Raw genomic sequence first — 18,050 nt, forward strand, 5'->3', positions numbered from 1 at the left:
AGAAATATCAGTCATCAGTAAATCCTCGTTATTATGAACATGGACATGGAAATTTGTGAATTATCACCATCATCACTAGTATCACCACTGTCATCATCACTATCATCATCATCATCATCACTATCATCATCACGATCATCATGACGAACACCTTTTTCATCGTTTTTAGTAAATCAATATCATTATTAGGATCGTTATCACCACGATCATTTATAATCATGTATTTGGAAAGCCGTGGCTGGGCGTGCCGGCTACACAACTCAACAACCAGCCTCACGAATGATGGGACTGTCTCTCACACACATACACACTCACCCACTCACTTACTCACCCACTCACCCACTCACTTACTCACACACTCACCCACTCACTTACTCATCCACTCACCCACTCACCCACTCACTTACTCACCCACTCACCCACTCACTTACTCACCCACTCACCCACTCACTTACTCACCCACTCATTTACTCACCCACTCACCCATTTACTTACTCACCCACTCACGTACTCAACCACTCACTTACTCACCCACTCACGCACTCACCCACTCACTTACTCACCCACTCACCCACTCACTTACCCACTCACCCATTCACTTACTCACCCACTCACGTACTCACCCACTCACTTACGCACCCACTCACCCACTCACCCACTCACTTACTCACCCACTCACCCACTCACTTACTCACCCACTCACCCACTCACTTACTCACCCACTCATTTACTCACCCACTCACCCATTCACTTACTCACTCACGTACTCAACCACTCACTTACTCACCCACTCACCCATTCACTCACTCACCCACTCACGTACTCACCCACTCACGCACCCACTCACTCACCCACTCACCCACTCACTCACCCACTCACTTACTCACCCACTCACCCATTCACTCACCCACTCACCCATTCACTCACCCACTCACTCACCCACTCATCCATTCACTCACTCACCCACTCACTCACCCACTCACCCATTCACTCAGCCACTCACTCACCCACTCACTCACCCATTCACTTACTCACCCACTCACATACGCACCCATTCACTCACCTACTCACTCATGCGGTGGTTGGGCGTGCGGACTACATGACCCAGCCAACGCAGCCTCGCCTACCGGAGGGGCTCACTGATGATATGGACTCGCACTGGAAATCCAGTCTGGTTAAACCCAGGATGGATCCAAGGCAGTGTCAGTCTGAGTGTTTCAAACCGGCGCAGATGTTCCTCCATTAGAGGGTTCCACGTTTCGCAAACAAAGAGAAGGGAGGGCATGACCGTGGCCGAGAAGACCCGAAGCTTCGTGTGGAGCGACAGAACAGGCAGCCTCCACACATAACTTGAACACGCGCCTCATTAACATTGACAAAGATCATCCGTATAGCCTCGCAGTACCGTTGTGGTGCAGTTAGCGAGCACCTATTAAGAGTGGCACGGCATACACTGGCACCGCCTACGGCTGCCCCTGTCAACAGGTACTCGTTTGACACTGAGTCGACTTAGGAGAGGCCCAGTATCGATTCAGATATTCGCTGTCACTGATGTTGGCCGTGAGCGGGAATCGATCTCGGGTCGTTGGGTTCACCACTGCGCCACCGCTCCCCACATCACAACACAAAGACAAAGATGACCCGTATAGCCTGAACAGCCTGTAGGGGCAAGTGCTGTTAGCGAGCACCTATGAAGGCCGGCACAGCACACAAGGGGATGGGCGGACAGCACCACGCCCGGCCGCCTTTGTCTCCCTAGTGGCGATGCTTACACACCGCACCAGGTACTCATTTGAGGCTGAGTCGACCTAGGGGATGCCCAGACCGGTTCAGATATTCTTCACCGGTGTTGATCGTGAGTGGGAATCGAACCTGCAGCGCGCTAACCGTTGCGCCACCGCTCAGCAGGTCACAAGACACACACACACACACCCGATATGACGCGTGTGTGTGTGTGTGTTAAACCGTGACCTTCACACTGACCTCTGGGTCGCTGTGCAAGGGACCCTGGCTCCTATCTCAAATGCGCAACACGGCGGGGATATTTGAACACAAACTAACGAGGCAGACCCCGACAGCCGCACCTCCACATCAAAGGTATCACGGTATTTATATTATTACTTACACATCCAACCAGCCGCGAATGCATCATTGCAGTGGCATCGGTTTGATGCAAGGGAAACCCTGGCGCGGTTTCGGCATTCAGTGTCTCATCAGCAGCACAGTCGAGCTTTGCGAGGACCGATGCAGCAGGTGAACCGCGGTACCTCGCCGCGGTGGCTAGGAGATGTTAACTCCTTCGCCTGGTCTACAGGAGGTCGTGGGTTCGAACCCGACCCTAACGCCTGCTGCTGCTGCTGTGTATTTGGAGTTTGCGTCTCTCTCCCCGTGGTCGCGTGGATTCCCTCCCGGGGTGTTCCCCTTCGCACTTAGACTCAACGCCTCGACACCTTGAGAGTAGTTGGCTGCTGCTCTACATTGCCACGTGACGATGACGATGATGATGACGATGATGATGATGAGGATGATGATGATGATGACGATGATGATGACGATGATGATGACGATGATAACGATGATGATGATGACGATGATGATGACGATGATGATGACGATGATGATGACGATGATGATGACGATAATAAGCCGCCACCTTGCTGCGCTGTCATTTGTGGTGGGCAGGATGCTTCTGAAACAGGTGCTTCCGTAGCTCAGTGGGGCCTTGCCTGTTAATTATGAGAACGAAAAGAGTTTAGTTCAGTTTTTAGTCTGAGATGTTTATTGGCAAGCCCCCCCCCCCCCCCCCACATGGGTCCCGGTTTGACGCAAAACTCCTCTCCACCCAGGAGGCGAGGAATCCAAGCGGCACGGAACAACTGAGGGGGGCACCCCCCCCCTCCCCCAGGTCCGCCCCTCCACGGACACTGCGACACGAGTCAGGCGAACACGCCGGGCGATCTCATCATCAGCACCGTTGGTGTCATGAGACAATCCAACACTCCTGCACCGGTTTCGACATTCAGTGTCTAATCAGCAGCACCAGCAGCAGGGTCACCCTCGATGCTGCTGCAGGTGAACTCCCTGCCGGGTTCGTACTGCCAAGTGCCCTCCTCTCTGCCCGTCGCGGATCCCGCTCCGACTCGCAACCCAGCGGCACCACGCGTCACTGTCCACATCAAGAAATACTTTTTTACACATCAGTAGGTAATGATAATGATAATAACATTCCCTGCGCATCTTACAAGTTGCACATTCCCTGCGTTTTTGCATTTTTCATGGACGTCCCATTATAGTTGCATCAGTGTGTCCAATTTATAATATGGTAGTGTGAGGCTTTGGATATTTGTGCGAGTCTGTGGGTCTCTGTGTGAGTCTTTGGATCTGTGTGAGTCTGTGGGTCTCTGTGTGAGTCTATAAATATGTGTGTGAGTCTGTGGGTCTCTGTGTGAGTCTATAAATATGTGTGTGAGTCTGTGGGTCTCTGTGTGAGTCTGTGGATCTTTGTGTGAGTCTGTGGCTCTCTGTGTGAGTCTGTGGATCTTTGTGTGAGTCTGTGGGTCTCTGTGAGTCTTTGGATCTTTGTGTGAGTCTTTGGGTCTCTATGTGAGTCTTTGAATCTGAGTGCGAGTCCGTGGGTTGCTGTGTGAGTTTTTGGATCTTTGTGTGAGTCTCTGTGTGAGTCTTTGGATCTGTGTGTGAGTCTGTGGCTCTCTGCGTGAGTCTTTGGATGTTTGTGTGAGTCTTTGGGTCTCTATGTGAGTCTTTGAATCTGTGTGCGAGTCCGTGGGTCGCTGTGTGAGTTTTTGGATCTTTGTGTGAGTCTGTGGGTTTCTGTATGAGTATAGGTTTTTGTGTGAGCCTTTGGGTCTTTTTAAGAGGCTATGGGTCTCACAGCCTCACACAGTGACCCACAGAATCACGCAGAGAGACAGTCACTCAGAGACTCATGTAATTATAGGAATCAAGGCAAAGTCCCATTGGAGAGCTTCTCCGGTAGGCAAGGTTGCGTTGGCTGGGTCACGTCGCCCGCATGCTCAGAAACTACATGCCCAATCAGCTTCCCTTTGGCCGGATAGAGGGAGCTAAACGGGCTCGGCAAGGGATAGAGAAAAGGTGGACTGGTGGGTGAGTGGGTGGGTACGTGGGCCGACTCAGCCTCAAATGAGTACCTGGTGTGGTTTGTAAACATCACCACTGGAGAGACAAAGACGGCCGGGCGTGGTGTTGGCCACCGAGCCCCTCGTGTAAGGTGCCGGCCTTTCATAGGTGCTCGCTAACAGCACTTGCCCCTACAGTTTGTTCAGGCTATTCGGGGGATCTTTGTCTTTGAGTGTATGAGTGAGTGGCATTGGCTAGAGAAGAGATGGACTGATGGTTGAGTGGGTGGGTGGGTGAGTGTGTGGGTGAGTGGCATGGCTAGAGAAGAGATCGACTGATTAATTGAGTGGGTGAGTGTGTGTGTGTGAGTGGCATTGCTAGAGAAGAGATCGACTGATGGTTGATTGGGTGGGTGAGTGAGTGGGTGAGTGTGTGGGTGAGTGGCATGGCTAGAGAAGAGATGGACTGATGGTTGAGTGGGTGAGTGAGTGAGTGAGTGGGTGAGTGTGTGGGTGAGTGGCATGGCTAGAGAAGAGATCGACTGATGGTTGTTTGGGTGAGTGAGTGAGTGAGTGGGTGAGTGTGTGGGTGAGTGGCATTGGCTAGAGAAGAGATGGACTGATGGTTGAGTGGGTGGGTGGGTGAGTGTGTGGGTGAGTGGCATGGAAAGAGAAGAGATGGACTGATGGTTGAGTGGTTGAGTGAGTGGGTGAGTGAGTGGGTGAGTGTGTGGGTGAGTGGCATGGCTAGAGAAGAGATGGACTGATGGTTAAGTGGGTGAGTGAGTGAGTGAGTGTGTGAGTGAGTGAGTGAGTGGGTGAGTGAGTGGGTGAGTGAGTAGGTGAGTGTGTGGGTGAGTGGCATGGCTAGAGAAGAGATGGACTGATAGTTGAGTGGGTGAGTGAGTGGGTGAGTGAGTGAGTGGGTGAGTGGGTGAGTGTGTGGGTGAGTGGCATGGCTAGAGAAGAGATTAACTGATGGTTGAGTGGGTGGGTGGGTGAGTGTGTGGGTGAGTGGCATGGCTAGAGAAGAGATCGACTGATTAATTGAGTGGGTGAGTGTGTGTGTGAGTGGCATTGCTAGAGAAGAGATCGACTGATGGTTGATTGGGTGGGTGAGTGAGTGGGTGAGTGTGTGGGTGAGTGGCATGGCTAGAGAAGAGATGGACTGATGGTTGAGTGGGTGAGTGAGTGAGTGAGTGGGTGAGTGTGTGGGTGAGTGGCATGGCTAGAGAAGAGATCGACTGATGGTTGTTTGGGTGAGTGAGTGAGTGAGTGGGTGAGTGTGTGGGTGAGTGGCATTGGCTAGAGAAGAGATGGACTGATGGTTGAGTGGGTGGGTGGGTGAGTGTGTGGGTGAGTGGCATGGAAAGAGAAGAGATGGACTGATGGTTGAGTGGTTGAGTGAGTGGGTGAGTGAGTGGGTGAGTGTGTGGGTGAGTGGCATGGCTAGAGAAGAGATGGACTGATGGTTAAGTGGGTGAGTGAGTGAGTGAGTGTGTGAGTGAGTGAGTGAGTGGGTGAGTGAGTGGGTGAGTGAGTAGGTGAGTGTGTGGGTGAGTGGCATGGCTAGAGAAGAGATGGACTGATAGTTGAGTGGGTGAGTGAGTGGGTGAGTGAGTGAGTGAGTGGGTGAGTGGGTGAGTGTGTGGGTGAGTGGCATGGCTAGAGAAGAGATTAACTGATGGTTGAGTGGATGGGTGAGTGAGTGGGTGAGTGTGTGGGTGAGTGGCATGGCTAGAGAAGAGATGGACTGATGGTTAAGTAGGTGAGTGAGTGAGTGAGGGGGTGAGTGAGTGAGTGAGTGGGTGAATGAGTGGGTGAGTGTGTGGGTGAGTGGCATGGCTAGAGAAGAGATGGACTGATGGTTAAGTAGGTGAGTGAGTGAGTGGGTGGGTGAGTGAGTGAGTGGGTGAATGAGTGGGTGAGTGTGTGGGTGAGTGGCATGGCTAAAGAAGCGATGGACTGATGGTTGAGTGGGTGAGTGAGTGGGTGAGTGAGTGGGTGAGTGTGTGGGTGAGTGGCATTGCTAGAGAAGAGATGGACTGATGGTTGAGTGGGTGAGTGAGTGAGTGAGTGGATGAGTGTGTGGGTGAGTGGCATGGCTAGATAAGAGATGGACTGACGGTTGAGTGGATGGGTGAGTGGCATGGCTAGATAAGAGATGGACTGATGGTTGTGTGGGTGAGTGAGTGAGTGAGTGGGTGAGTGTGTGGGTGAGTGGCATGGCTCGAGAAGAGATGGACTGATGGTTGAGTGGGTGGGTGAGTGAGTGGGTGAGTGTGTGGGGAGTGACACAGGCTAGTGAAGACATCGACTCATGCGGTACAGGAGGATGTGGAGCTGAGTGGATTTGCCGTTGACTGAGTAACCAGCGGGGTCAAGATTGGCCTCTATAGAGGGCGATCTCCTCTCTTTCTCTCGTTCTCATTGTGTTGTGCAGCTCTTTCTCTCTCTATTTCTCTCTTTCTCTCTCTCTCTCTTTCCTCTCCCTTTCCTGTCCCTTTCCTCTCCCTTTCCTCTCCCTTTCCTCTCCCTATGGAGCTGGACGAGACAGAGGGAGAGGCGTTTCGTATCGTCCCGTGCTTGCTCATCTCCCACCGCACGCGGCACGATTCTCCACACAACAATTTAAACCTTCACGCGACACGAACTCATTCACTCTGCGGCCTTAAAAGCAAGCAAAGTAAATATTAGGCGACGTTCCGGGCAATGGCCCTTCTTCACAGCGGTCATCGCATCGCGTGGCGCTTTCAGATGCGCTTCTGCGGCCGTCTGGAACGCTCTTCCTTCCGATATTAGGAAGCCACTGGAGTTGTACACTTTTTAATCATCATCTAGACCAGGAGTGGGTAACGTCCGGCCCGTGAAATCATTTGGTCTCTGGCCCTGCCAAGGCAACCGCAGGCGGGACTCGAAATTCAATAAATCTAGGAGGAAACCTGGAAAAGCAGTTGCGAGTAGCAGCAACATCATCAAAACCAGCTAACATCACCACACGCCTCGCCAAAGAGAAGCAGTTCCAGCCATCGCATTAGGGGCGAGTTAATTAAATGTTTCACCAAATATAACGGGCTAATTTTTAAGTTGATAATTTTGTATGGCCCGCGAATGATGTTATAAATATCCAAATGGCTCTTGGCAGAAAAAAGGTTCCCCACCCCTGATCTGGATTGACGAACTAATTTCGTTAGAAGTGCTTTTGTATTTAGTTTGTTGTCAAACACACCGGTGTGCTGTACTAGTAACGAATTGGCCACGTTCTGTTGACGTGACAACTCTTACTAGTTAGCGGGTTTAAGCGACACATTTATATATTTATTACGCGATCTAACCCAAACAAACCTCTCGACTGACTGGGGTTAGTGTTCGTGTTGGCACCTGAGCGGGGATCGAACTCGGTTGGCCGGGTTCGTAGCAAAGTGCGCTAACCGCTGCACTACCGCTCCCCACTCTGCATCATGGATAGATATGCAACATATTCACGTTCACACAGGAATCACGAAGGCACCCACGCACGCACGTGTGTGGGTGTGTGTCTGTGTGTGTCTGTGTGTGGGTGTGTCTGTGTGTGGGTGTGTGTGTGTGTGTGTCTGTGTGTGTCTGTGTGTGGGTGTGTGTCTGTGTGTGTCTGTGTGTGTGGGTGTGTCTGTGTGTGGGTGTGTCTGTGTGTGGGTGTGTCTGTGTGTGTGTGTCTGTGTGTGCGTGTGTGTCTGTGTGTGTGTCTGTGTGTGTGTCTGTGTGTCTGTGTGTGTGTCTGTGTGTCTGTGCGTGTTTGTGTGTGTGCGTGTCTGTGTGTGTCTGTGTGTGTGTGTCTGTGTGTGTGTCTCTGTGTGTGTGTGTCTGTGTGTGTGTATGTGTGTGTGTCTGTGTGTGTGTGTGTCTGTGTGTGTGTCTGTGTGTGTCGGCGGACAGCTACCGATAAGTATCACCCGTCTCACAAATAGGCCCTCGCCTATCTCGCCTCTGCATATGTCGCTATGCATGCACATGAGACTCCACACGGACACACACAGCCCGTAGCACTCACATACACAGCTCATAGCACACACACACACAGCTCATAGCACACACACAGCTCATAGCACACACACAGCTCATAGCACACACACACAGCTCATAGCACACACACACAGCTCATAGCACACATCACACATCTCATAGCACACACCACACATCTCATAGCACACACACACAGCTCATAGCACACACACACAGCTCATAGCACACACACACAGCTCATAGCACACACACACAGCTCATAGCACACATCACACATCTCATAGCACACACCACACATCTCATAGCACACACACACAGCTCATAGCACACACACCGCTTATAGCACACACACACACAGCTCATAGCACACACACAGCTCATAGCACACACACCGCTCATAGCACACACACACACAGCTCATAGCACACACACACATCTCATAGCACACACACACAGCTCATAGCACACACACACACAGCTCATAGCACACACACAGCTCATAGCACACACACACACAGCTCATAGCACACACACACAGCTCATAGCGCACACACCGCTCATAGCACACACACACACCGCTCATAGCACACACACACACCGCTCATAGCACACACACACACCGCTCATAGCACACACACACACCGCTCATAGCACACACACACACCGCTCATAGCACACACACACACCGCTCATAGCACACACACACACAGCTCATAGGACACACACACAGCTCATAGCACACACACACAGCGCACAGCACACACACACACACACAGCGCATAGCACACACACACAGCTCATAGCACACACACACACAGCTCATAGCACACACACACAGCGCATAGCACACACACACAGCCTGTAGCACTCACACACACAGCTCATAGCACACATACACAGCTCATAGCACACACACACACACCGCTCATAGCACACACACATACACACAGCTCATAGCACACACACACACAGCTCATAACACACACAGCTCATAGCACACACACACACACAGCTCATAGCGCACAAATACAAAGATACCCCGAATAGCTTGACATCATTTTGGGACAAGTGCTGTTAGCGAGCATCGATGAAGGCCGGCACGGCACACGAGGGGTTGGATAAGTCAACACCACGCCCGACGGCCTTTGTCTCCCCAGTGGCGATGTTTACACACCGCACCAGGTACTCATTTGAGGCTGAGTCGACCTAGGAGAGGCCAAGGACCTGTTCAGATAATCGTCACTGTTGTTGGTCGCCAGGTTCGTAGCGCGCTAACCGCTACACTACCGCGCTAACCGCTACACTACCGCGCTAACCGCTACACTACCGCGCTAGCCGCTACACTACCGCGCTAGCCGCTACACTACCGCGCTAGCCGCTACACTACCGCGCTAGCCGCTACACTACCGCGCTAACCGCTACACTACCGCGCTAACCGCTACACTACCGCGCTAACCGCTACACTACCGCGCTAACCGCTACACTACCGCTCCCCGCACACATCGCAGAGCACACACACACACAGTCCGTAATGCGAACACAGCCCAGGTAACACACAGACACAAAGCCCAGGTAGCACACACACACACAGACAGAGCCCAGGTAACACACACACACACACAGCCCAGGTAACACATACACACATACACAGCCCAGGTAACATACACACACAGACACACAGCCCAGGTAACACACACACAGCCCAGGTAACACACACACACAGACACACAGAGCCCAGGTAACACACACACAGAGCCCAGGTAACACACACACACACAGCCCAGGTAACACACACACAGACACACAGCCCAGGTAACACACACACACAGACACACAGAGCCCAGGTAACACACACACACACAGAGCCCAGGTAACACACACACACACACAGCCCAGGTAACACACACACAGACAGAGCCCAGGTAACACACACACAGCCCAGGTAACACACACACACAGAGCCCAGGTAACACACACACACAGCCCAGGTAACACACACACACACACAGTCCAGGTAACACACACACAGACACACAGCCCAGGTAACACACACACACAGCCCAGGTAACACACACACACACAGCCCAGGTAACACACACACACAGAGCCCAGGTAACACACACACAGACACACAGCCCAGGTAACACACACACACAGACACACAGCCCAGGTAACACACACACATACACACAGCCCAGGTAACACACACACAGCCCAGGTAACACACACACACACACAGCCCAGGTAACACACACACAGCCCAGGTAACACACACACACACAGACACAGCCCAGGTAACACACACACACAGCCCAGGTAACACACACACACAGCCCAGGTAACACACACACACACAGAGCCCAGGTAACACACACAGACACACAGCCCAGGTAACACACACACACACAGCCCAGGTAACACACACACACAGACACACAGCCCAAGTAACACACACACACACACAGCCCAGGTAACACACACACACACAGCCCAGGTAACACACACACACGGAGCCCAGGTAACACACACACACACACTGCCCAGGTAACACACACACAGAGCCCAGGTAACACACACACACACAGCCCAGGTAACACACACACAGAGCCCAGGTAACACACACACACACAGAGCCCAGGTAACACACACACACAGCCCAGGTAACACACACACAGAGCCCAGGTAACACACACACACACACAGAGCCCAGGTAACACACACACACACAACCCAGGTAACACACACACAGAGCCCAGGTAACACACACACACACACAGAGCCCAGGTAACACACATACACACACACAGCCCAGGTAACACACACACACAGACACACAGCCCAGGTAACACACACACACACACAGAGCCCAGGTAACACACACACACACACAGAGCCCAGGTAACACACATACACACACACAGCCCAGGTAACACACACACACAGACACACAGCCCAGGTAACACACACACACACACAGAGCCCAGGTAACACACATACACACACACAGCCCAGGTAACACACACACACACACACAGCCCAGGTAACACACACACACACACACAGAGCCCAGGTAACACACACACACACACAGAGCCCAGGTAACACACATACACACACACAGCCCAGGTAACACACACACACAGACACACAGCCCAGGTAACACACACACACACACAGAGCCCAGGTAACACACACACACACACAGAGCCCAGGTAACACACATACACACACACAGCCCAGGTAACACACACACACAGACACACAGCCCAGGTAACACACACACACACACAGAGCCCAGGTAACACACATACACACACACAGCCCAGGTAACACACACACACACACACAGCCCAGGTAACACACACACACACACACAGAGCCCAGGTAACACACACACACACACAGAGCCCAGGTAACACACATACACACACACAGCCCAGGTAACACACACACACAGACACACAGCCCAGGTAACACACACACACACACAGAGCCCAGGTAACACACACACACACACAGAGCCCAGGTAACACACATACACACACACAGCCCAGGTAACACACACACACAGACACACAGCCCAGGTAACACACACACACACACAGAGCCCAGGTAACACACATACACACACACAGCCCAGGTAACACACACACACACACACAGCCCAGGTAACACACACACACACACACAGAGCCCAGGTAACACACACACACACACAGAGCCCAGGTAACACACATACACACACACAGCCCAGGTAACACACACACACAGACACACAGCCCAGGTAACACACACACACACACAGAGCCCAGGTAACACACACACACACATACAGCCCAGGTAACACACACACACACATACACACGAGGCCGACTGATGCCTGGGCAGAGCCCGCGAGTTGCACACGGGCGGGTTTGATCCCGGGTTTGAAGTTTGAGATCAAACGTGGAGACGAAATGTGGGAGTGGAGAAGGAGGGAGAGGGGAGTGAAGGGAGGGAGGAAGAGGAGGGGGAGGAGGGGAGGAGGGAGGAAGAGGAGGGGGAGGAGGGGAGGAGGGAGGGAGTAAGAGGAGGGGGAGGAGGGGAGGAGGGAGGGAGGGAGGAAGAGGAGGGGGTTGAGGTGAGGAGGAAGAGGAGGGGGATGAGGGGAGGAGGGAGGGAGAGGAGGGGGATGAGGGGAGGAGGGAGGAAGAGGAGGGGGAGGAGGGGAGGAGGGAGGGAAAGGAGGGGGATGAGGGGAGGAGGGAGGGAGGAAGAGGAGGGGGATGAGGGGAGGAGGGAGGGAGAGGAGGGGGATGAGGGGAGGGAGGGAGGAAGAGGAGGGGGATGAGGGGAGGAGGAAGAGGATCACAGGAGGGGAGAGGCCGAGAGAGGAAAGAGAGAGAAAGAGAGAGGGTAGAGAGAGAGAGGGAAGGGGTAAGGAGAGCGAGAAATATTTTGTTAAATCTTTCATTTAAACAGGCGGGGGGGGGGGGGGTTACATAAAGCAAAGCATTAAAAAAACGAAGCCAAGTGCCGTCTACACGGAGCATCTTCTTGTTTCCTCTGATCGTAAAAAACCGAGGAGAGGAGGAGGGCTGAAGAGAGGCGAACAGGGAAAGAAGGGAGGTGAACTCCTCGTTTTGGCTTTTTTTATTTCACCAGGTAAGTCCCACTGAGCAATGTAGCGACCCGTCTGTCAATTGATAGCTCAGCGATGTGGCTTATCGTGTGGACATTAACAGCAGCCAGGAAGTCTGAACGCGTGCTTGTTGATTCCAAATGTGGAGGGAAAACCCGGACAGGCAAAACTCCAAATACGCAACAGCAGCAGGCGTCAGGGTCTGGATCGAACCCACGACCTCCTGCACACCAGGCGAGGGAGTTGACAGATAGGAAAGCGAGATGTGGGGAATAGGTGGGGGAGAAGGCGTGGGGAAGAGGACTGCAAGAGGAGAAGAGAGGGGCGAGTCGGTAGAGGAGTCCCGCTCACGGCTAACGTCAGTGGCGTGCCACGTCCGCACGGGTCCTGCAACAGCCCCTGTACCGACCCGCGCTGGCGAGGCGTGGTCAGGCAAGCCGGCACGGCGTGGTCAGGCAAGCCGGCACAGCGTGGTCAGGCAAGCCGGCAGGGCGTGCGAGGGTCTTCATCCAGCAGTGGATTGAGCAACGGTCGGCGACGGAGCGACAGTGGGAGCGCTTCTCCTGCTCCTCACGCGAGCACCGAGACACCGGCGCTCACCTCCCGCTCACAGCCCTGCCCAGGGCCCCGTGGTGGACATTCCACATTCGTATGGCGAGGGCGAGTTTGTTCACGTTTGAGCCACTGTTGACTTCCTGCCCCTACACGCAAAACGGTGCTCGGTTGAGGAGGGAGGAGGAGGAGGAGAGAGGAGGAGGAGGGAGGAGGAGGCGGTGATGCATGAGTGGTGGAGGTTGAGTGGAGGTGGTGGATGAGCGGTGGTGGATGAGTGGATGAGCGGTGGTGGATAAGGAGGTGGATGAGCGGTGGTGGATGAGTGGAGGTGGTGGATGAGCGGTGGTGGATGAGTGGAGGTGGTGGATGAGCGGTGGTGGATGAGTGGATGAGCGGTGGTGGATAAGGAGGTGGATGAGCGGTGGTGGATGAGTGGAGGGTGGGAGCTCGGATCGCCGAGTTATAAATAATATCTCCTGCGGCCATGCGGTTACAACCCTGATGGGTATCAATTACGAAGCGGAGAGCGGCCACGGGGGGGGGCGGGGGGGGTGAGGTGTGGGCGAAGGGAGGGGTGCGGGGGGCGTGACCCCCGTCAAATGAAATCGGGAGTCATCTCTACGCTGAACATCTCTCTCTATGTCTCTCTCTGTCTCTCTCTCTGTCTCTCTCTATGTCTCTCTCTCTCTGTCTCGCTATCTCTCTCTAGAGAGACTCTCTTGCTAGAACAATCAGGAGCGGCACGAGAAGCCGTGAGCTCTCCACTGCTGGATGAAGGCTGCCGCGTCGCGAGATAAAGTCGAGCCCGACACCACCACCATCACCAACACCACCGACACCACCGACACCACCACCGACACCACCACCACCGACACCACCGACACCACCGACACCACCGACACCACCACCACCGACACCACCACCACCGACACCACCACCACCGACACCACCACCACCGACACCACCACCACCACCGACACCACCACCACCGACACCACCACCACCGACACCACCACCAACACCACCATCACCACCACCACCGACACCACCACCGACACCACCACCGACACCATCATCACCACCGCCGTCTCATCGCACCGCGGCAGATTCTCAAAATCTAAATAAATATACAATATAAATAAATAAACATTACATCTAGATGAAAACAAATTCTATATTTGTACATAAATATAACATCTATATGAAATATTCCATCTACATACAATCTATTTAATTATAGGTGTATATCTCCTCTTTGCACTTGGTTATAATAAGAATCATTATTTATTCATCAAGATGTGTGCAGCCCCAATGAGTGTGATGCGTTGTTGTTGTTGTTGACGGGGGGAGTGGAAGCGGAGCACCCAGAGTCACCACCACGCCTCGCGTGAGGGGCCAAGGCTCTATCCTCGTACAGATGGAAACAGATGGAGATTAGTTCACTCGCAGTGCCGCCTGCTCCTGGCGAGCCAGGGCACGGCTGCTCCTCATCGACGCCCACGTGGAAGGGAGTTTCACAGCCCATCTGTGTGTGATCCACCAACCTCACTGGTGACTCCACGGCGCTGGGTCGCAGCAACCACGTGCAGCGAAGCAGCCACCGCTATCACCGCCACCACCACCTCCACCACCATCACCACCTCCACCACCACCATCACCACCTCCACCACCGCCACCACCACCATCACTACCATCACCACCACCACCAGCCACGCCGCCACCACCTCCACCACCGCCACCAGCCACGCCGCCACCACCTCCACCACCGCCACCATCACCATCACCACCATTACCACCATCACCACCATTACCACCATCACCACCATCACCACCATCACCACCATCACCACCATCACCACCACCATCACCACCATCACCACCATCACCACCACCACCACCATCACCACCACCATCACCACCACCATCACCACCATCACCACCACCATCACCACCATCAACTACCACCAACTACCACCCGGCAGCTGTCATCGTGGCTGTGACGCCTTCCAATGTGAGATGGTGAATGTCTCCCTCGCTCAACAACTTCAAGATTGTTACTTTGTTATTGGTATCATCGCTGTTGTGCCACCCGTGCAGCCAGGGACGCCTCACTGCTTCCCGTGACTCCTCTTTAGGAGGGTCCTGCCAAGGTTACGCAGGAGAGGCGACCCAGCAGAGGTGACATCAGCACCGGTCCTGGGCCTCCCATAAGTCGGCTCAGCCTTAAATGATTTGCTGGGTGATTTGTCAGCATTGGGAATGGTTTTGGCCGATAGCAGTTACATACAGCACTTTCCCCAACAGTCTGTTGAATACTATACGGGGGATCTTTGTCTTTGTTACATGTGTTTGTGGGCTCATTCGGTAATTAATTAAAAAGTCAGTGGGGGGGTGGGGGTGGAGGGGGGTGAGATCCATTCTCTGGAGCCACTTTCAACAAACACGAGCACATTTACAAAGTGCACCCATGGGGAAAATAAACAAATAACTCGACGCCAATGAAATGTTGAGAATCGGAAGCGAGCAGATTCACATAGTGCATCAAATAGGAGAGTACCGAGTGTGTATATATTGTATATTCTTGGTTCTCTCGATAAAGTCACGTAGATAGAAAATAAAATAAAAGATAATAATTATTATCTTAATTTTTTTATTTTGTGATAATTATCTTTAAAAATATATTTTCTATCTACGTGACTTTACCGAAAAAATCAAGAATATTAATTCCTGCAGTCACGAAAGTTTTAAGTCAAAATAGACACCGTATGTATGTTGAACTTATTTCGCACCCTACGTAGCTAACCGTGCGGGGAAGGACAACCAACTAAAAACACTGAAAGTAGTCCCCTTGGGCTGCAACATCCATTCTCTGGAGCCACTTTCAACAAACACGAGGACATTTACAAAGTGTACCCATGGGGAAAATAAGCAAATAACTCGACGCCACTAAAATGTTGAGAATCGGAAGCGAGCACGTTTACAGAGTGCACCCAAGCGTAGAGGAGTACAGAGTGCGTTCAGGACGTTGACGTTGGAGATCGTGCACATTTCCAAAGTGCACCCCAAGTCACGTGGGGGGGGGGGGGGGGGGTGACGCCGCAGACTCGCGCGAGAGTTCGCGCTCCTCCACACGCACGGCGCCGATTCGGAATCGATTCCAGTCGCGCCCCCAAATTTGGGACGCCCGAAAGTCGATTCCCTTGCAAACTCATTCATCAGCGACAGTGGGGGGGGGAGGAGGGTGGGGGGTGGGGAAGCCCTTGGGGGAGGGGGGAGGGGCTATGGGGGAGGAGCGACCACGTCCTTCACCAAATTAACCTCGCCCCCCCCTCGTCCCCCACCAGCACTTAGTCGCCTAGCTACGAGCCACCCCCCTAGCCCCCCAAGCAAACGGCCCCTCCCCCTCTCTTAATCACTCTAATTACAGCGGGGTTAATTAGAGGCCGCGACGCGCTTGCACGCGTCCGATGGGGGCTGCGTCGAGAGCCGAGGCGGGGGGGGTGAGGTGGAGGAGGAGGGGGGGCTGGAGGGGATTCAACCCCTCCGGTAAAGCGATGAAAATACCAAATATATCATTGATGTTGAACACGCACGACTGCTCTCTGGTCACGGGGTTCATCGCCCCAAGGCCGCAATCCAGCAGTGGATTGGTGATTTCATCGCGGCTCCATCTCCTCCCTCAATGATGGACGTCCTCTCGGACGCGTCCCTTGGCTGCCGTTCCGTGATTATTCCATACCAGGCGTCATCATTGTCCCCTCTCTCTGTGTCCTCTAATCCACGTGCTCCTCTCTCTGTGTTCTCTAATCCACGTGTTCCTCTCTCTCTCTCTGTGTCCTCTAATCCACGTGTTCCTCTCTCTCTGTGTGTTCTCTAATCCACGTGATCCTCTCTCTCTGTGTGTTCTCTAATCCACGTGATCCTCTCTCTGTGTGTCCTCTAATACACGTGTTCCTCTCTCTGTGTTCTCTAATCCACGTGTTCCTCTCTGTGTTCTCTAATCCCCGTGTTCCTCTCTCTCTGTGTGTTCTCTAATCCACGTGATCCTCTCTCTGTGTGTCCTCTAATACACGTGTTTCTCTCTCTCTCTGTTCTCTAATCCACGTGTTCCTCTCTCTGTTTGTGTCCTCTAATCCACGTGTTCCTCTCTCTCTGTGTTCTCTAATACACGTGCTCCTCTCTCTGTGTGTATTCTCTATTTCACGTGTTCCTCTCTCTCTGTGTTCTCTAATCCACGTGCTCCTCTCTGCGTGTGTGTCCACTAATCCACGTGCTCCTCTCTGCGTGTGTGTCCTCTAATCCACGTGTTGTTCTGTTTGTGTGTCCTCTAATCCACGTGTTCCTCTCTCTCTGTGTGTTCTCTAATCCACGTGATCCTCTATCTCTCTGTGTTCTCTAATCCACGTGTTCCTCTCTCTCTGTGTTCTCTAATCCACGTGATCCTCTCTGCGTGTGTGTCCTCTAATCCACGTGTTGTTCTGTTTGTGTGTTCTTTAATCCACGTGTTCCATTGTCTGCGTGTTTTCTTTAAGCCACGTGTTGCTCTTTGTGTGCGTGTTCCCAAATCCACGTGCTCCTCTGTCTGCACGTGTTCTCTAAGCCACGTGCTCCTCTGTCTGCACGTGTTCTCTAAGTCACGTGCTCCTCTGTCTGTACGTGTTCTCTAAGTCACGTGCTCTTCTCTCTGTGTTATCTAAGCCACGTGCTCCTCTGTCTGCACGTGTTCTCTAAGTCACGTGCTCCTCTGTCTGTACGTGTTCTCTAAGTCACGTGCT

The 18,050-nt window shown here is 53.0% G+C and overlaps 1 long non-coding RNA gene across 1 annotated transcript in view; it reads right to left on the bottom strand.

The window, feature by feature from the left end:
• Positions 1 to 2,805: 2,805 nt before the first annotated feature.
• Positions 2,806 to 18,050, bottom strand: part of LOC142905440 (uncharacterized) — a 205,509-nt gene continuing 190,264 nt past the window's right edge. Inside the window, exon 3 of the long non-coding RNA XR_012929619.1 lies at positions 2,806 to 3,166. This is a non-coding gene — a long non-coding RNA (uncharacterized LOC142905440). The remainder of the gene's footprint in view (positions 3,167 to 18,050) is intronic.

The sequence above is a fragment of the Petromyzon marinus genome, chromosome 54 (genome assembly GCF_048934315.1).
Source record: "Petromyzon marinus isolate PM22_M1 ecotype Great Lakes invasive population chromosome 54, UKy_Petmar_22M1.pri1.0, whole genome shotgun sequence".
Classification (NCBI taxonomy): domain Eukaryota; kingdom Metazoa; phylum Chordata; class Hyperoartia; order Petromyzontiformes; family Petromyzontidae; genus Petromyzon; species Petromyzon marinus.